Below are 18,648 nucleotides of genomic sequence, written 5' to 3'. Positions count from 1 at the left end.
TTTGCAAAAAAGCTTGCCTCATTATTTCAATTAGCTGCTTTTCCTCAGTTGATCAAACAGTCTTTTGTTCCCTTTTCTCTTCCTATTTTTTTTAATTTATTTTTAAGCATTCCTCTTTTCCTTGCTGTCACCTACTATTAGCTCATGAGTCAGGATTCACATTACTATCATGCAGTTTGCAAACGTGCTCAAGCTGGTGTAGCACAAGAGAAGAAAGTGAGCAGTTGCATTGTCTCTACAATTTCAGTGTTAACGCCTTTGCTTGGCTCTCAGTTCTTTGGGATGCTAAACTCCGAACAGATGCTAATCGTATTTTAAAAAACGGAATGAATGTTTCCTACCAGCACAACAGAACACACCTGTAGATGCATTAGCCCTGTGCTGTGATAAGGAGGTGGTCTAATCACCCAAACAGAATGTGTGAATGGGTGCCAAAAAACGCAACAACCAGAAATGCTCAGTAAATATTTAAGTGCTTTCTTGGATGAGAGTCAAGGAAATCTACAGGTGGAACTATGCAATGGAAATCTGTACGAGTAACCATGGAGAATGTAAAAATGAGCATTTTCAAAGTCTGTCATAACGTTATGTGGAAGTGTTGCCTGGGTTTTGCTTCTTCAGTATTCAGTGAGCAAGTAGGAACTTTTTTCACTCTCCTTTTTTTTTAACTTCACAGTAGAGACAATTCATAAGTAGACTAATTATGTCATTATAGTGTGATTTTAGCAAATCAATACAAACTCCTCCATTATCATTGTGGATATAATTCATTTTAAAAAGCTATCTAGCTGGACTGCAATGCAAATGAATAGGTAGGGATAAGAAAATAACAAACCTCCTTGCTCCTCAAAAAGTTTTAAACAAGAAAGATCTTTATTAATCAGGCTGATTTTTTTCTTCCCCCACTGCTTTGCTTTCTTGCATAATGCAATATGAGAAACCTGAATTGCACACATTAACTGAAAGACATTTCTACCAATTCCACTCTGTGAAAGAAATCAAGTTCACATTCCCAAACAGGCAATCATAAGAATTTCCTCTACCCAAACACTAACAGGCAATATGCTATGATAGTGAGAATTATTGCTTTGCATTTTCAAGCCATTCAGGATAAATATTAAATAACAACTAATTAAAGAGAATTAGATTTTCAGATTAGATTGGTAATAGTGTTCAAATAAAGAATTTCACTACATCTCTTTATTATGGCAGGATTCTTTTACACAGGAGCCTAGGAGAGTACTCCTTTGTTTTGGAAACTGAAGTTTAATCAGTGTGTGACAAGAATCTAGTCATCTCCTGTATTTAATAGGACAGGTTTCATCCTAAGTGACAGAAGAGGGATGGAGAGGCTTGCAGGAGGCAGGTACCAGGAAGGACAGATGGATAAATTGTCCTCTCAGCCTGGGGATTTTCTGCATGCACACTAGAAACAGAAATCACTCAAGAAGAACTGGGAAAACAAGACACCCTTATGTAGCCAAGAGAAACACGTCTCACTCTCCAATTTATTACAAAATAGTATAGCTTCAAGGCACAGAATTTATGGTGTGACCAAGGAGGCAGCAGAAGAGTTAATTGTCATCCTCTCTGGGCCTTGCCCTAGTCCATCAGATAGAGAATTCCACTTGGTGACCTGTTCAGGTGGGAGCCTAAAAGGAAATTCTTTGTAAAGCTGGAATGTAAACCCTACTGTCCTGAGCTTCAACATTTCAGCACAGAAGACTTATCTTCAATGAAATAGATTTGTAGCCTAGGCTAAGTTGTGAAGAAGGAACACGCTTCTAAATGTTTTCCCATGGCTCCAGTCATGAGACCACTGAGATTTACTTTAATGCTTTATGATGTCTTTATCTCATTGTGTATGTTTTATTTCTAATTGCATTTGTGAACTGCTTTATGCATCCCAAAGTGCTTAGAAGACTGGAGATACCAATAAAATATAAGAGAACAAACCAGGAGAAATAATTACTGAAATAAAGGATACAGAAACTTAAAAAATCAATGTGGAGAAACTTGAAACAGAATATGCAAAGATGCATCCCTTGTACATCTTTAGGCTGAATCATCAGAGATTGGGTAAATGGGGGAAACTGCAAGAATTTGTGGCTTGATTCATCACACTAGAAATAATATCACAGAATTTATCAATTCATTGCTGCAATACAGACACAGGTTTAAGCACCATAAAGCTAGGAATAGTGACTCACAGATTTGGCCTGCTAAACTACATAAAATGAGAGGAATATCACTGCACTAAAGCTGAAAGCTGCTGAGAGCTAGGAGATAAGAAATGTAGAACAAAGAGGACTGGGAGAAAATACCACTTAGGAAGGCAAGAAAGGATGCATTTAGTCCTGTGTGTAATGAAGAATGACCTGACATTTGAGGTAATAAAAACTGACAGCATGAAGTACTGCACATAGTCATTTTATTTTCGGCCTGCAACATTATCCTCATGACTTTTGCCATATTATGTTTACAAAGTAAAGTCAAACATATCTGAGTACATGGAGGAGAGAAACCTGGGAACATCAGGTTATGCTGACAGTGGGAGCAGGCTGTAGTGCTCTGCCCACCAGGACTACATTGAGCCAATCTCTTGCAGCAATGGTGCTACTGGAGGGGATGGACTTCTAGGTACAGATAAAATAGGAAGCCTGGATCTTAAATCCTCTAAGGTTTTCTCAGCAGGATGTATCCATACTGTGGCCAAATCTCCGTCTTGCTAGGATCCATGCAATTGACTGACTACCCAATAAAGTCTGGACTGCCACTCCATCTTCAGTTGCTCCAAAATGCACATTCCACCTCCCTGACATTTCTTTGAGGATCAGCACTGTAGGTAGAAATTGTGAAATATTGATTTATAACAAAGCTACAAAAAAGCTATGCCATCTCTAAATATAAACAACCCAATTTTGGGAAGGGGCATGTAGGGGAAGACAGGAGAAGCAGGAGGGAAGTGACTGCCAGGAGCAGGCTGTAGGATCCCCCAGTCCTCACAATCCACTGCTTTAGCCCACACACTGTGTATGCACCAGCAGCAAGAGTCAAGGAAAAGAGTCATGCAAATATCTGACAGGAGAAATTGTGATGCTGTTGAACCGTATTTCCAGATATAACATGTGAAATGTTAATTTTATTTCAAAAAAGGAAACATGAGTTAAATATTTTTCCTTCAAAATTTGAGACTAGATTCTCCCAATCTGTCTTTTTTAGATGATGAATTTTACTTTATTACATCTTAATTTAAATCTAAGTGGAAATACTGTAGTATTTAATCATACAGACATCCCTTAAACCAATTATCGTGACTTTTTATACACATAAAGCAAAAAACCAAGTGTTTTCCTTGAAAGCTAACAAGGGTGACTCATTACAAGAGTAAATTAAGAGTTATTTTTCTAAACACATCATCCTGGAAGGTGCTTAGCAGCTTTAATTCTTACAAGCATCAAAGAGAAAACTAACATCTTCCCAATGGACTGTCTTACAGCATTGCTCTAAAACCAGCAAAAATGCTTTCTGACAAGCCTGAACCACAGTGCAATACACCCTGTTTTAGTTTGCTCACTATTTCATCTTGTCTCTGCTTACCACAAATCTCTACAATTTGAGACTTTCAAGAGGGAATTTGCATTGACATCACCAGGACTATTACAAACCTTCAGGACAGAGCAGCAGTGTAATGAAATAAATGGTAGATCCTTTATCAGAGAAAGCAGATGCCTTACAGCTAGGCTTCTTAGAAGAAAGATTATAGGTCTTAAAATGAAAGTGGAAGATATTTTCAGGTCAAGAGGCCACTACCAACTCCTCAAAGAGAAATTTTAGAAAAGAAAAACAGAAGCATTTTTCAAGATGAACAGGAACTCCACAGTCCATGCCTCCCCTGAGGAGCTTACAGTGGTGAAATGCTACAGATGTCTCTAAACTTGGAGATTGAGGGAAGATTTGAGATTTAACTGCAGATTTTAAGGCCTCTGCAAAGTGCATGTACAAAATGCCTTTCAGTCCTGAAGCATCCCATAGTCACTTTTGCTCAGGCACTGAGAATTGCAGGAGGCAAAAGGCAAAGAAGGATCAAAGCCAGTGTCTGCCATTAAATAGAAGACCCTATTCCTTGAGATATTCAAAACTTACATGGAGAAAGCCCTCACTTGGTCTAGTTAGTTGGGTCTGTTTGAGCTGAAGCCTGGTGAACAACATAACCTCCACTGGCACATCCCTACCTGAATTACTCCATTGTAATTTAATCACCATTAAATTACCATTACCATGGTAATTTAATTAAGCATCTGCGTTTTAGCATGTATGTTATTAATGTAGAGTCAAAGTGTCTGCCTTTCCAGCAATCTGCTTCTTCAAAAGAGTTACATCAGGAATATAATGGATAAAATAGAAAAAGTACTTTATTTTTTTTCCCATTACATGCATACCATGTGTTCTGATTTTCTCACAAAAACAGATTTCCTAGGTTTTGCCTCAGAGCAAAAGCAACAGTTAGAGACAAAGCATTTCTGGTGAAAACCAGAAGTTGTGGTCAAGTAGAATTAAAGTCATTTTTCTGTGAGTTTAACTTGAGCCTGATAAATACCTTCAAACCTGACTAAAGGAAGGAAAACAGAGTGTCAGGGCATCAGAGACACCTGAGTGGTTAATTATGACTGTTCTGTCTCTGATTGATTAAAAAAAAAAAGGAGTTTTATTTGACTGGAAACAATACCACTGATAAAAATGGTGCAGCAGCTGTCACATATATACAAAATCCTCTTCTAAGGTCATATTTAAGCACTTAGTTTAGGAAGAAGGAAAAGAAAACCTCTCTATAAACTTCATTTATATTTTCTTCTGTTTCATTCATAAAGTGATTCCAGTGACAGCATCTTCAGTGCTCAGCTATCTGCAAAAGCTTTGCACCAGCCTCAGCTATCATCCAGCTTTGTGAATCTGCTTGTATTATACTGAAAAAGCCAATTCAATTTTCACTGATATATCAGAAATACTTCTCAATAAAATAAAAGGTCAAACTATCACTTTTCCCATGTCAATGACATTATATTAAAGGTGCTGTAGATATGCCCAAATAGACTCACAGAAGAGAAACAGGTCCCTGAGAATATTGCAACTCATCTACAAATTATTTGTGCTCTTTTAAGATCAGTTGTGTCTAGAGATTTCCAGAAATTACTGTCTTGAATAAAGACACTAAATCTTGCTTTGTAGGAAATCTTGCAGCTTTGTCAGATACTGATACTTCCTTTGGGCTGAATTTGAAACCAGCACTTTTCAATTCCTTTAAATAACAGTTGACTGATTACAAGCCTAGAACTTTACCTCTGTTATTTATAGAGACTACACTCTCTCAAACAACAAAACCAAATTGCAAAGGTTAGTAACATAAATATCAGGGAAACGTCGTCTTGGAAGATCTATACATTTTAAGTCTGAATTGTTTTGCTGCACACACCTAATGCATAAAGTTTGTGCTAATGTTTTAGTTGGAAAAGAATCAACAACTTTGAATTTGTAACAGCTAAAACCATAATCTAAAGATTGCAGTGATGGCTGGTCTTGCCTCTCTCTGGAAGACTGTAAAATCTGCTTGGTGAAATTTTCAGAGGTAGGCACTAGCACCAGGGAGTACAACAATCTTGCAGACATCAACTGGTATCACTTGAAAAGAGAAAGACAGGTTGAGCTGGAGAGATTCTTTCAACTCAGTAACTTAGTAGGACAGATAGTACCTTTCACTTCTGCCTGCTATTCTGACCAGAATAATGTTGCTCTTTTTGTTATATATTATACAATACTAGCTTGTGAATAGATCAGATGACAAAGAGGAGTTAAATGGAGACAAATATGCAGGTAGGCTTCAAAGGACATTGCAAAGTGTTTTGGATCTTGTTTTATTGGCTAATTTTTGACATTATCCTTGGTTCAGATAAAAATTAACTGCTAGATTAGTGAGATGCCTGTTTTACAAAATAAACAAAGAAAGACAAACAGCAACCAAAAGCATCCCAAACCAAACAAAATAAACCTTGGTATCATTCCCAAGGCTGAGAGACAAGAAAAAAAAAAACAAAAAAAAACACCTCTGAACATGTATGAAACATTCTTAAAAGCTTTAGCACAAAACCTGCTGATCAAATGGCTACTAATGACCTGAGCTGAAATGGAGTATATCTACTTCACCCCAGAATTTAGGACAGGAAAAGAGCCTCTGAAAGCAAAAGGCTTCAGACTCTGACATACATTATGGTCTCTACTTCAAATAACTGGTGCCTTAAGATTTAATTTTTTTATGAAATCACTTCCTCCAATGTCTCATTTAAATACTTCTTTCAAATATAGGTTAGAGGAGCTCTATAAAATCCCCCACTAGGAGAAGCTCAGAGTCAGATCAAAGAAAACCTTCCCATCTGAAGCACAATTCAGTGTAGATCCCTACAGAAAGTTCTTTCTGATGACAGGTCACGTAAGGCCCTTTCCATCAGTAGCTAGTGGTCTCATTGCATTTGTGATTTATGGCAGACTATAATCATGAATTGCTGGGTTTCTTTGTGCAGGATGTTTGTTAGAGTTTGAATGTTCTTAAAAAAATTAGGACAAGATGAGCTATGAAATAGTTCTTTGGAAGTAGTGCCTGCTCTGAATTTCCTGGATAGAAATATGAGCTACACACTTAAATAAACACAGTGATCATCAGAAAGATCAGATTGATTACACCTACATTAATCAATAGAAGAGTTCACATGAAGAAAAATCTCCCAGTCTTTCATGAATTGGCACTCTTACACAAAACTGCTTTGCATATGCTTGGAGAAATGTCAAGATCCAACAGAAGTACTGGGGGCAGACGATGCACTGATGGGTGTGCAGGTGCTTTGGACAAATATCTAAAGCTTGGGAGAATTTTCAAAGCAGAAAATAAAGAATTATAATAACAATCTCAGATATACCTTCTTCAGACCTATGGTATAAACTTCAAATACTGATCTTGTCATTTTCTTCCTCCTGGCCTGTTTTGTCACCCTCTGAAATTTGCACTTCAGAGTGCTGGAGAGACTGTTCTTCACCCAGTGTGCCAAGCCCATGTTCACCACGGTCTCAGCATCCCTGGGGACTGCAGGTCTTGCACTCCTTGGACTGGAACACATTTTCTTTGTGGGATTTGTTTGCTAAAGATCTAAGGAATTCTGGAACATATGTAAACCAATATCACAGAGAGTTCTAAAAGCACATCCCTGGTTTTGCTTCAAAGCACAGGCACATCAATATATTTTCAGTAGCAGAATGCAACTACTTCTTTTAACATGGGCCAATGGATTTCTTCAACTCTTGTGCATCAATTGAATGCATATCATTTAATACAAAAAAAAATCCTCAAAAAAAAGTAAATCATAGGTGTGTACTGACTATAATTTTTGATCTATCACTTAAAGCAAGTAAAATTTTTCATACCTATGGCTCTTCTGCCATCCTTTAACCCATTTAACCATGCTTTTTACTCAAGATGGTATATGGGCTCTGGCAAATGGAAAAAGTGCATGTACTGGTAAATGCACATCTGATTTTGTATCCAAAATGGATCAACACCATCCTTCAGATGTAATCTCCCTGATTAAACCTTTGGGTTGTTACTGCATTTACAATTAGGCCTATGTTGGGGGGGGGGGGGGTTCATCTCTAAAGACCTCTGTTATTAAAACAACAATGTAAGTTTTACTAGCTATCTATTTCTCTGTGTATAAGTGAAAGGTATTTGGAAATGCAATGAATTCTTGGGTCATATACCAAATAACCCTTACTCAAACACCAGAGGCTGCAAACAGATATTAAGCATGCACACATTCAGCAGGAGATGACCAGAGAAAATACTATGATCTAATATATCACACTACTAAGGCACAGCAAAGTAATAATAACCCCACAGAACAAGTGGTAATAGTCTAAAAAAGGGGGAAAGTAAAAAGAAAAAAAAAAAGTCAAAAGCCATGCTCACTCTGAATTCCAGAAAACATTTTAGCAATGCTAATGTGTGTTTTCCAACTAAATGGGTTTCCTGTGATTTCAGGATTCATAGACAAAATGGAATTGTTTTACCAGTTTTACAAAATGGAATCTCCCATTGACATAGAGAGCTTTGTTACCACTGTGAAGGGTTGAAGGCACAAGCAGAAATCACTGTCTTGGCTTTTATCTTTGTTGTTTCCACAAGGCATGTCTGGCACATGGTTGATAATTTATCTTAGCTAAAATCAGATCTAGAGAAGGCAAAGGACTCCTGAGGTGTTCAAGTTTCACCCTTTCCTCAATAATTTCCTTTGATATTGAGAGAGTAAAGACTGTAGGAGAATTGACAAGATTGTCCCTGACACATTGCTTTCCTAGCAAAACTATCATACCCTTGTAGCTCTTGCACTGAAATGCACAAGCTACTTTTTCAAGGATGAATGGAGCTTACCAATCACCTATCCTAAATTTATAGCAAAAATAAAGAACACCATCAGCTACCTGGAATCCGAGCAGGAGCTGCACAATTTTTTTCTATAGGCATATATTTCCATTTAGATATAATGGAAATAAAGAACACAATTAGTCTAAGAAAGTTGTTTTTCATAATAGATCAGAAACTCCTCAGAACAGAGAAGCTCTTGAAACCCCCCAGGGCCTTGGTCAGGAAAGCACAAACATTTATCAAAATGAAGACAAAACTTGAGCATTCTTGAATGAGCAATATTCTCAAGAATGGAGTTCACTCAAGAAGGGAGTTCACTTGCTCCAAATAGGTGCTAAGCAAATACGGTGAATATTGCAGTCATTGATAATAAAATCACAAAGTAGGTAAAAGTTTCTTGTGATGCTTCTGTTAATAATGCCCTACAGTTCCCTCAGAGATCAGCTTATCTTACTTAGTGGATGCTGATTTCAGGTGGAGGGTAACGAAACAGGATGTCAATGTTAAAGGAGTCCTGAAGTCTCAAACAGATTCTGCAATGCTATGAGCAAACATTATCCCACTGAAATATAGTGATTTCCATCATGTGAACATTTGATTCCTACAGGGTGCCAGCTTAATTTTCAGAAAGTGCAATTTCTTATTTAAGATACATTTATTTGTGTCACATCCATTGATCTTTCATTAGGTCCACAGTAGTGACACGGATCATTCAACACAAAAAATCTAATTCTCTACGGTTCTGCTATCCCACATCTTCACTCGCATATTTTTTGGGTTACAAAAATCATCTCCTCTCCTGAAACCATCTGTCTTCCATCAGCACAGGCTGACTGCCTTGCCTACTTTAATCTCTGGTCTTTCTTTACTTTTGCAAGTCATTAATCAGGTACTTCCATCATTGTAACCAATGGCGACCCTATCTATAATCATCTTTGACTGCTCTTTGAGAGCTTGCTATCCACCAGTGTCAGTGCTTCCTAGACAGGTTATAAAAATGTGCCATCCTAAATCCCACACATGCATTAATCACTTGACAAGCTTTTGCTGTTACAGTTTCCTGAATTCGAGTTGCAGCTATGCAATTTTTACTCAGAACAGTATTAATTGTAATTATAGTAAGACACTGCTCCAAAAAAATCTGGTATAAAGCAAATTAGAATATAACTAAGATCGTAATTCTATAACACTCTTTCCTCAGCAGTCCAAACACAATGAATATTCCCCTTGCTGCTCTTGCTGTGCAAGAGAAAAGGAGGGTAAACAAACATTTAATCTTGATAAGTCAAGCTAGTAACAGATTCATAGATTTGAGGCTAGAAGGGATCATTAGTTCATCAAGTTTTCCTTCCCATCCAACATAACAGGCAATGTTACCTTTTACCGTGTTACCTTCAGTGAGCTTCAAAAGGAAAATAATGATGTTTAACTAACTGATGTTTAACTAAAACTCATTTTTTACCCACAGACACCCAGTCTGGAAGGGAAGTTGCTAGCTTTAAGAAACAAAAAAAAAAAAACAATACAGTGAAAAATTAAATTTCAGCATGTGCCACACAGTACTGCAGCCTCCCTAAGACTGCCAGGCTGTTTGCCTGCTCAGTTTATAGAGGTACACATGCAGCAACTCTTCCCCCTGAATGTCTCCTGCTCTGCAGCTACCTAGCCTGCCATTCCTCTCCCCCACCCCTCTCAATTTCTGTCAGGCATTTATACCCTCCTCTGCCTCCACTCAAGTAATTTTCTGTCCAAGAAATTTGTGGATAGAGGCTGGTGCATTGCCTTGGCTGGTAAAGGATTCACAAAGAGTATTCCTGCTTGCTGCTTGATCTCTCGCTTGCTACTGACAAGGTGGCTTTGATTGCACCTGACATGTTCCTTTCCAGAACTTTCTACTTTCAGAACAATGTGAAATTCAATTATTTGAAAACAATAAGGTCTTATAGGACAGATCATCAAAAACCCTGCTAACAAACTTTGTCTGCAGACTCAAAATCTACAAAATCTGCAATTTCCTCCAGTAGTTTCCTCCAATAGCTAAAACTCTGTCATTGCGACTTATTTATTTATCCATATCTATTTGAATTAGAATGGAATTAACTCCCTGCTGTTCTTATTATTTGGAGGTTTTTCTCTCCTAGAATAAATATCAAACTTCAACACTATTAACATTTTTTTTGTAGCTTTTATAAAATTGCTTTGGGAAAAGGAGTCCCTTCCCCACTCATAATCTTAGTATCTTCCTGCTCCCTTTTTTTTTTTCTCTGAGGAGAGGAAAGCTGAGGGGAAATGAAAAAAAAAAAATTGAGCTCTGGTATTACCGTTCAAAAGCAACTTCAAAGTTCCAGAAGAAAATATAGGGGATTATACTTAAATATAAATATGCACACATACAGATATATATATACACACACACTTCAAAAATTATTCTTTCTACAAAACAAGTTCAAAAATCTTTTGGTTTTAGCTCTGAAATCCTGTGGAATTTCTACTGCCATTTTAGAGGGGTTGGTGGTGCATCTATCTTTCACTCACTCCTCCTATCACTGAATCTCCTCTGGCTGCCCTCAATACGCGACTCTCCAGCTATTTATCCTGACCAGGAAGAACATTCACAGGTCTGCTGTTCCTCATCCATCTCTGTCTGTTATTCATCACCCCTGGAGCAGGCTGGGACCCCACTTGCCATCCTCTCCTGTCACATATATTTCGTTTCCATCTCCTCTTTCATATGGAGCATCTACACTTAACTACTTTGCCAGCACTCAGGCTGTTTTTAGAGCAGGGAGCACACCTCTTGGAAAGCTGCTTTCACTGATTTATTACATGAATTTGAGGGAGTGCCCAAATCCACTGATCTCACAATTTATGGGAAGAGTTATGTACACAGTTATCATCCAAGCACAGAGCTAAAGGAAAGCTGCACAGTCTTGCTGGGAGGGTCACCTCCCTCCATGTGTTTTCCATAGCTGGAGCCATAGATGAAGGTAATAGAACACCAGTGTGGGCAGAGAGCTCCTTCCTGGGAAGATCAGACAGGGAGGACAAAGAGGACCCTGTCCTTCAGCACCCATGGGGCAGGTTGCCCCAGCTCCACATTCTGCATTTAAATCATGGAGTATCTAACAGGCATTGTCACTGGAGACCTGCTCTGGACAGCCCCATCCAGGGGTTAAATTTATAAAGAAGTCTGGATTCAATAAAATTTAATTTTGTTGTCTTCCAAAGTGAATTATGTTAAACCAATTTAAAATGGTTTTAATTCTTTTAGATAGTATTGTTTCACAATCTTAATTCAGGTTAGTAATACACTTTAAAATGAATAGGCTTACTTGTTCTCAAAGACCTATCCTCAGTATTGATTCACAGACAAGCCCTTATTACTTTACAGATAATACTAGTCCAGTGAAACATTAATAACAATACAAGTGACACCAGTGTCTGAATCCAATTTTTTCAGGAAACGTTATTTTCTCTGAAGAGCTCAGATTTAGTCAGAATCAGTTTTTCTGATTAAATTAGCACAAGAGAAGATACTATATAAGAGTATTTCTAAATAATTATTCATCCTTAATAGGATGCCACATTCATAAAACATATGAGAACAACTCATTTCGACAAGTAAGGGAAAAATATGACATCATTATTACAAAAACGTCATTTGAAAATATTGAAATTATATTGATTATTAAAACATATTTCAAAACTATGAGAAGGATGTATATTAACTACCACTGTTGCTGACTATTTTCCTACTGCTATGAAGTCATGCAGCATAAAAATAATGACTAGTCTGCAGCATTCAGGTTTAAATCCAGTTGTTGTAGTCCTTACTTTCCAGACTGAATACCTGTGGGGTTTGAACCCAGAAAGCAATCAGTTGACACTAATAAGTTGGCAGGAGCTAAAGTGCTTTCATTAACTAAATAGCTGGACCAACATTTACCACCAGACAATAGTGTTGTGCCACGTGTTTATTAATTTATATTTCAGTAATATATTAAAGACTTTTTCCATTTAATTTTAGGACAGATGCTCAACTTTCAGACTCAGGGGAAATCAGGCTGCTACTTGTAGCCATCCAGGAAAGGGAAGAAGCTAAAGAAAACTGAGCTCAGGAGGTTCTGGAAAGGCCACTTATTCATTGCTGCTGTGGGTTTGATAAGGCCATCCTCTGTGCTAAACAAGAGCTGGTCTTTGAGAGAAGAATGATTAGGGATCATTCTCACAAGAAGCAGCAGCCACCCACTACCTGAACACAAGATTTAAGCAGTGTAAAATACTTAATTTAACATTTATGTGATTTTTTCCACACTGACAACCAAACTGGATTTGTGAGATTACAAAGCTTTGCAGAAAGATCAGAGGATTAAAAAATAAAACATAACCAAACTCTGCCTTCTCCTAAAAATCTCAAGATTTCAGACTTTTATTTTTGTGTCAAATTGCCAAGAATGAAAATAACATCTCAGGAACTTGTGGAAAATCCTAGCTTGTAAAAAGTCAGCTGCTAATATGTGACATTTCAAAAAGGAACTAATTTAAAAATACTTCATACACAGAATTATTTTCCACTTATTTCATAACATACTACTGACATACAATTTCAAGACTTGATACAGCAATAGAAGTTTAATGACTGCAATAATTGAAGCCCTCTATTACTGTATATAGAGCTATTAGAGGAAGCTGCTCTATAGAAGAGAATGAAATATCTTTTTCTAATTTAGAGATCAAATAAGTCATTTATGCAGAAACACAATTAATTATTTTTTAAAAAATCACAATAATGGAGATTTTTGAAAATACATATTATGAAGATCTCATTTTTAACAGAAAATAATTTGAGAAAACATATCTAACCAAGGTACCTTGCAATGTTCTTTTCTGTAAAAACAAAAGTCCTGAAGGAAAACTTTTAAGCTAATTTTAGGAAGGTTTGTGGAATGAATCATATATCAGCCTGGTTTTAGAAAGATAAAAAAGTTATTTCTCTGTGGACTCCGTTTACGTCATCATAGGATTTAATAGTATGAAATATCCTGAAAAGAGTATACACCACCTCATATCAGTTGACTTTCTGGACCTCAAGGTCAAATTTAATTGGTATAGAAGCATACTTCCTATTAACTCTGTTGCTGTTTGTGTTTATGCCAAAGTGAAGTTGCCTGTGTGGAATTTATTAAAGTCATTGATATCAGAATGTTCATCTTACAGGAATTGAAAGATATTAGATTTAGAGTAGACTTTATGGTAATTTATTAAGTGATTGAATAACTCGCATGTCTACTTATTTTGAATAACTGCAGAAAATTTCACTCTAATTAATGGAATAAATTAGTCCTATGTCGTCTAAACAACCTTTATTTTTCTATTAACATTTTGTCTCATAATAATATATGCCTAATCATATTGCTGAGAAGTAGAGTTGAAAGTGTTTTAGAGGAGAGAAACAACAGATGTATCTGAATGACGATAAAAGGAAGCCCTTTGCATAGATGTAGTGGAGGGCATTTTTACAATAAAACACAAGGTACTCCAAGACTGCCACTTCCCAGGCGCTATTTGGATCTTGGAAAAGAAAAGAAGGAGATTTCTTTTAGATAGAAGCAACCTCAGCCATAAAGATCTTCAAATCATGTCTTGGAATATTTACCCCACAATTTTAGAGGAGTATCAGCATGAAGGTTATATCATCAGGAAAGCTGAAAATATTTCTTTTTCAGGGAAATAAATCCTTTCCCTGTGAAAGGTGGGTGACACCGTAACATGGCAGTATCCAAGGCTGGATTATGAATTACAGCTACAAAGGATGGCATAATGTAGGGAAATCTGAAAACCAAATATCAAGGTTTGGCCATGTTGAGAATAAAAGGCAATCTTGGACCTAATCAGGGACCATGTGAAGTTGAATAACACAAAACAGGATAATTAAAGGACCCTTTTATTCCATTTGGGGTTAAACTTTTTTTTTTTATTTTGGGGAGGGGGGGGGGGGGGTTGAGATTAAAAAATGCATCCTGGTGAGTTCAGATTTGCAATGGTTCCCAAAAGGGATTTCCTCTTCTGCTATTATTCTGACATTCAGAAAAAAAAATTTCCAAATTTGGATTAGTTGTTTTTGTTTTTTTTTTTTAATGAATTGTTAAAAGCATTTAGATCTTCTAAGATTTAACTACAGAAATACCAGGGTATTGTAGTGTAAGAGCAAAAATTACTTCTCTTGAAAGTATCTCCACTGTCCTCACTACTGATGACTACATCGTGTCATTCAACCCTGAGCAGAGAAAACAGCTTTATGCCATTCCACACATTCCACTGTTTAATATTTTTTTTCTTATGAAAAATGCACTGATTTTAAAACAAACAAAAAAAACCCACTCCAAACCCACACAGTGGTCAGGCTCCTTCATCTTACACGTTATCAGTATTGCTACTGCTGCTGTTCAAAAAAAGCTGCACATTCCTGAAGCAGAAAGACACACAATTCCATTTTTAGTGAGAACAAAAAAGGACCATTTTATATGAAACACCATTTTTTGTCTGAACACCTATTGCATTTGCAAGTCAGAATAATTGTCTTGTTCCTTTGCCCCATGTTAAGGGCTTTGAACAGCCTCAGTATCTTTCTTGTCAGCTTAACTGAGATCAGAACTAAAAGGTGTAGAAATGTGCATTAAAATGCTCTGCATCACGACAATTTCTTTTCTCTTCTCTTTAAACCACTTCTGCAGTGAGCAGCATTGTCCTTGGCTCTGTAGATTTAAAGACCTTTTTAATAAACATAAAAATAAAATTCCTGTCTTTCATGTAGGATTTCTCTATGACCTGGATTTGTGAGGTTCTCCTGATCAACTTCTTTTACAATTTTTCCTTTTTTAATTGTTTAGTACTTTCTTTTCAATTTTTGAAAATAATTATGTTTAACATCTGAGGTTCATTTTTTCCTGTTTTTAAATGACAAAAATAGAAAACTTATTTCATTTCATTCTCAAGTTATTTACATACTTATAATAATTTCCATTTCCAAATTCAAAGAATGTATCAAACGCAGAACACCTATTTTTTATTTCTAAGCAAGTTGTATTTGAAAATTATGATCATTGTCTACCACACACTCTTCAATCCATAAATATGATGCAGCATTTTCCTTCTGAATTTCAATTAAACATTGTGATTGAAAATAAAGTAAAAAGAACCCATTTTCAGGAGGACACTAATTACTGGAAAATTAGAATATGAATGCATCAGCCTAGGAACTAGTATTTTGGCATCATAGCAAGAACAGCAGCTAAGAATCAGAATGAATTACTGGCTTGAGATTAACCTGAAATGCAGAAACCTGCCATTTCCCCGAGCTGGTCAGGCTTGTTACATTATTTATTTCAGTGAAACCACAATGTCTGCTTTTGATTGTGAGCCAGAAAAGATTATAGAAATTGCCAAGCAGAAAACTTGCATTAAGTGCCCCTAGCAAAAACTTCCCACTTGCACTTGAACTTGATTTACATAGGCAGTAGAATTGGACCCCAGAATGCTGACTTTACATCATGCAGGCCCAATGTAAAAAATAAATATTGTCTTAAAACATCCAAACATACTGGGTTACACTGATAGTTTACTTGAGTAGCTTCCAATTTCCATCCACATCAGTTAAGATTTCAATGCCTAAATTGACACAGAAGAGAAAATTCCCTTCCCCTGGATTTCTCTTTCATGAGCGCTGCACATAAAAAAATCTCAGCTGTTCATATAATAGGGGAACACTGACTGGACTTACTCAAAGTGCCAAAAAACTTCATTTTTGGCAAGAAAAAAGTATTAGACATTCTGTCTTCAGTCACTACTAGTGCTGCATCAGTAGCTCTGTTTCTGAAGATCTTCCCTGTCCTCCTATCAACATATATTTAAGGAACAACCAACCTATGTTTCAGGTAGAATTTAAGGAGCTGTATTAAAAATTAGTAAGATCTCCTAAATTAATTTCAAACTGTTATTTTGCAGCTTCAAAGCCATGTCTGTTGCTGGTACTTCAACCTCTGCTTCTTTGACTCATGTTGCTCTTCAAAATGACTGAAACTCATTACAAAAGGAGGTGTAAGCTAAGTAGCTGGTAACAGTAAAAACACAAAAACCTCACCATCTGACAGAAGCCGAGAGATCAGAAGTTTCTGGGTTGCTAACAGAGTTGCTATTGATTAGTGTTTACAGTAAAGAACTGCAGAGCTGGTCCTTTTGCAATTGATAATCAGCTTCTGTCTCAGGAGAAGTAGATCATGCATAGTGAGATGAAGCTGCATTCAGCACAGGCCTCCAGACTGGGATTCTCAGCAAGCCAAAATTGATTTTGCCCCCTAACCCCAAAGGGCAGCTAACTTGGGTCTGTGCCCAAACAAAACAGCTTGAGATCCGGCTCAGTGAACTCCACATTTTGGGGATTTTGGTTTCTCTCTAAACATGCATCCAGTGTCTTCATCATTAGGTCATAACCAATCCCCCTGAGAGTTCAGATTCATCATTCAGAAGCACAGACTTCATTAGATAATATACAGATATTCCACATGATCTTAGTTAGAAGGCCATGCAATTACTGATGAGTTAGTTAATTAATGGTGGATGTTGCAGCAGGTGGCAGTTCTACTCCAGCTGGTTCAGCCACCTGCTATTAGCTCCGTGTTAGCCTGGCTGCCCTGTACCTAGCACTTGAAAAGTGTGATCTCAAGCTGCAATTAAAGATATGTCCTTTATTTGCAGTCCCTTTCTGGGAGAGAGGGGCATGACTCACCACTCCAAATTCCAAAATGCTTGTTTTTACAGAAACACATTCTGAATTTTGCATTAGCACTTCAGTAAGGAAAAAATTATCCTCTATCAGCCTGTTGCATTTATATCAATAAATGTGTCATTTTGACATTGGAGTTTCCTTTTATAAAAGTACATATACATATTAATGGTGATATTGTGTATATCTGGGACAAAAAGAACTGAAAAAAAAAATCTTTTTCTGCCCAAAATATAAAGCCATTAAGTAAAAAAATCCCCGAAGTGTAGGTGGCTTGTGTCATCAGCAATAGTCTCTCTTATTTGTCTGGGGGATGAGTTTACGTATCAAAAACAAAGGGTAAAGATCACAGGTTCATTCATACATAGATACACCTCTTGTAGAAAGCAATCTCTAAATGTACCATGAAAATTATTGGCCTGAAAATTCTTCACTAGACCCATGACACTCCTTTCCGTCATGGACTGTGGATCACAGTCAATGGGAAATTTCTGTAAGTGCGAAAGACTTGACCAGATCTCTAGACACAAAAGAAGGACAGACAAAGTCAGATAACTCATTTTTGTACATAAAAAGCAATCCTTCAAACAGTCACAATCAACTGGAGGAATGACATGTGAAGCAATGAAAAAAGATGCAGAAAAATACCGCTGATAAAACCCATCCTGTCTCCTTATCAACCCTTCCTTCCAAAAATGCTATTTCAACAAAAATCCTGAGCTAGGGGTAGACAAGGCCATCTTCACCCCTCATCAAATGGTGTGTGAGTACATAGTGAATTTTCACCTTTCCTCCTAACGTGCTTTAGATATAACTGAACATTTATCACTTCTCTTTGAAGTTTCTGGAGTAGGTACTTAAGAGGTCCCAGTCAGCCACCCACCACATGTTTAGGATTAGTTTGTGCTGGTTCATAATGAAAAGAATATGATAAAAGACTAGTTAAAACAGTTTCAGATTGGGTGTTCTATTTCGTTTTCCTTGCCCATCTCTAAAAAAAATTTATTTTAAATGTCATCAACTTTTTGGTTTTTTTCTTTCCAATAGAATTTTTTTTCTGGGTGAAGAAGTGTTCTCTATCTCCTTCTCAGCAGGCAAAAAGGATCAAAGAGACATAGGATTAAAAAATTATTAAAAAATATGAAGACATATCATACTGCAGCTAGAGTTTCCCCCCACTCCCTCTTCATTTTGTTCAAAAATGAAAGTTTTGAGAATCAGTAGAACATATATTCATCAGCTGGGAAATGAGAAAGCAGTTATTGTTATCACATATTTTTTCATCTACTGAACAGAACAGAGGATATCACTTAAAAAGAGGCTCATATTGCCCCCTGAAGTTAAAATGTATATTTTTGAAAGTCATCAATTTTTATATATAAAGATTCCAGGTAGCATA

The 18,648-nt window shown here is 36.8% G+C and overlaps 1 long non-coding RNA gene across 1 annotated transcript in view; it reads right to left on the bottom strand.

Moving 5' to 3' along the window:
* Window positions 1-2,447: 2,447 nt before the first annotated feature.
* LOC136293435 (uncharacterized) overlaps window positions 2,448-18,648 on the bottom strand; it is a 61,453-nt gene continuing 45,252 nt past the window's right edge. Inside the window, exon 3 of the long non-coding RNA XR_010722146.1 lies at window positions 2,448-2,839. This is a non-coding gene — a long non-coding RNA (uncharacterized lncRNA). The remainder of the gene's footprint in view (window positions 2,840-18,648) is intronic.

The sequence above is a fragment of the Chamaea fasciata genome, unplaced genomic scaffold (assembly GCF_029207755.1).
Source record: "Chamaea fasciata isolate MVZ Bird 193981 ecotype frontalis unplaced genomic scaffold, bChaFas1.0.hap1 SCAF_8, whole genome shotgun sequence".
NCBI classification, from domain to species: Eukaryota; Metazoa; Chordata; class Aves; order Passeriformes; family Sylviidae; genus Chamaea; species Chamaea fasciata.
This window is presented reverse-complemented; position numbering and strand designations above follow the sequence as displayed.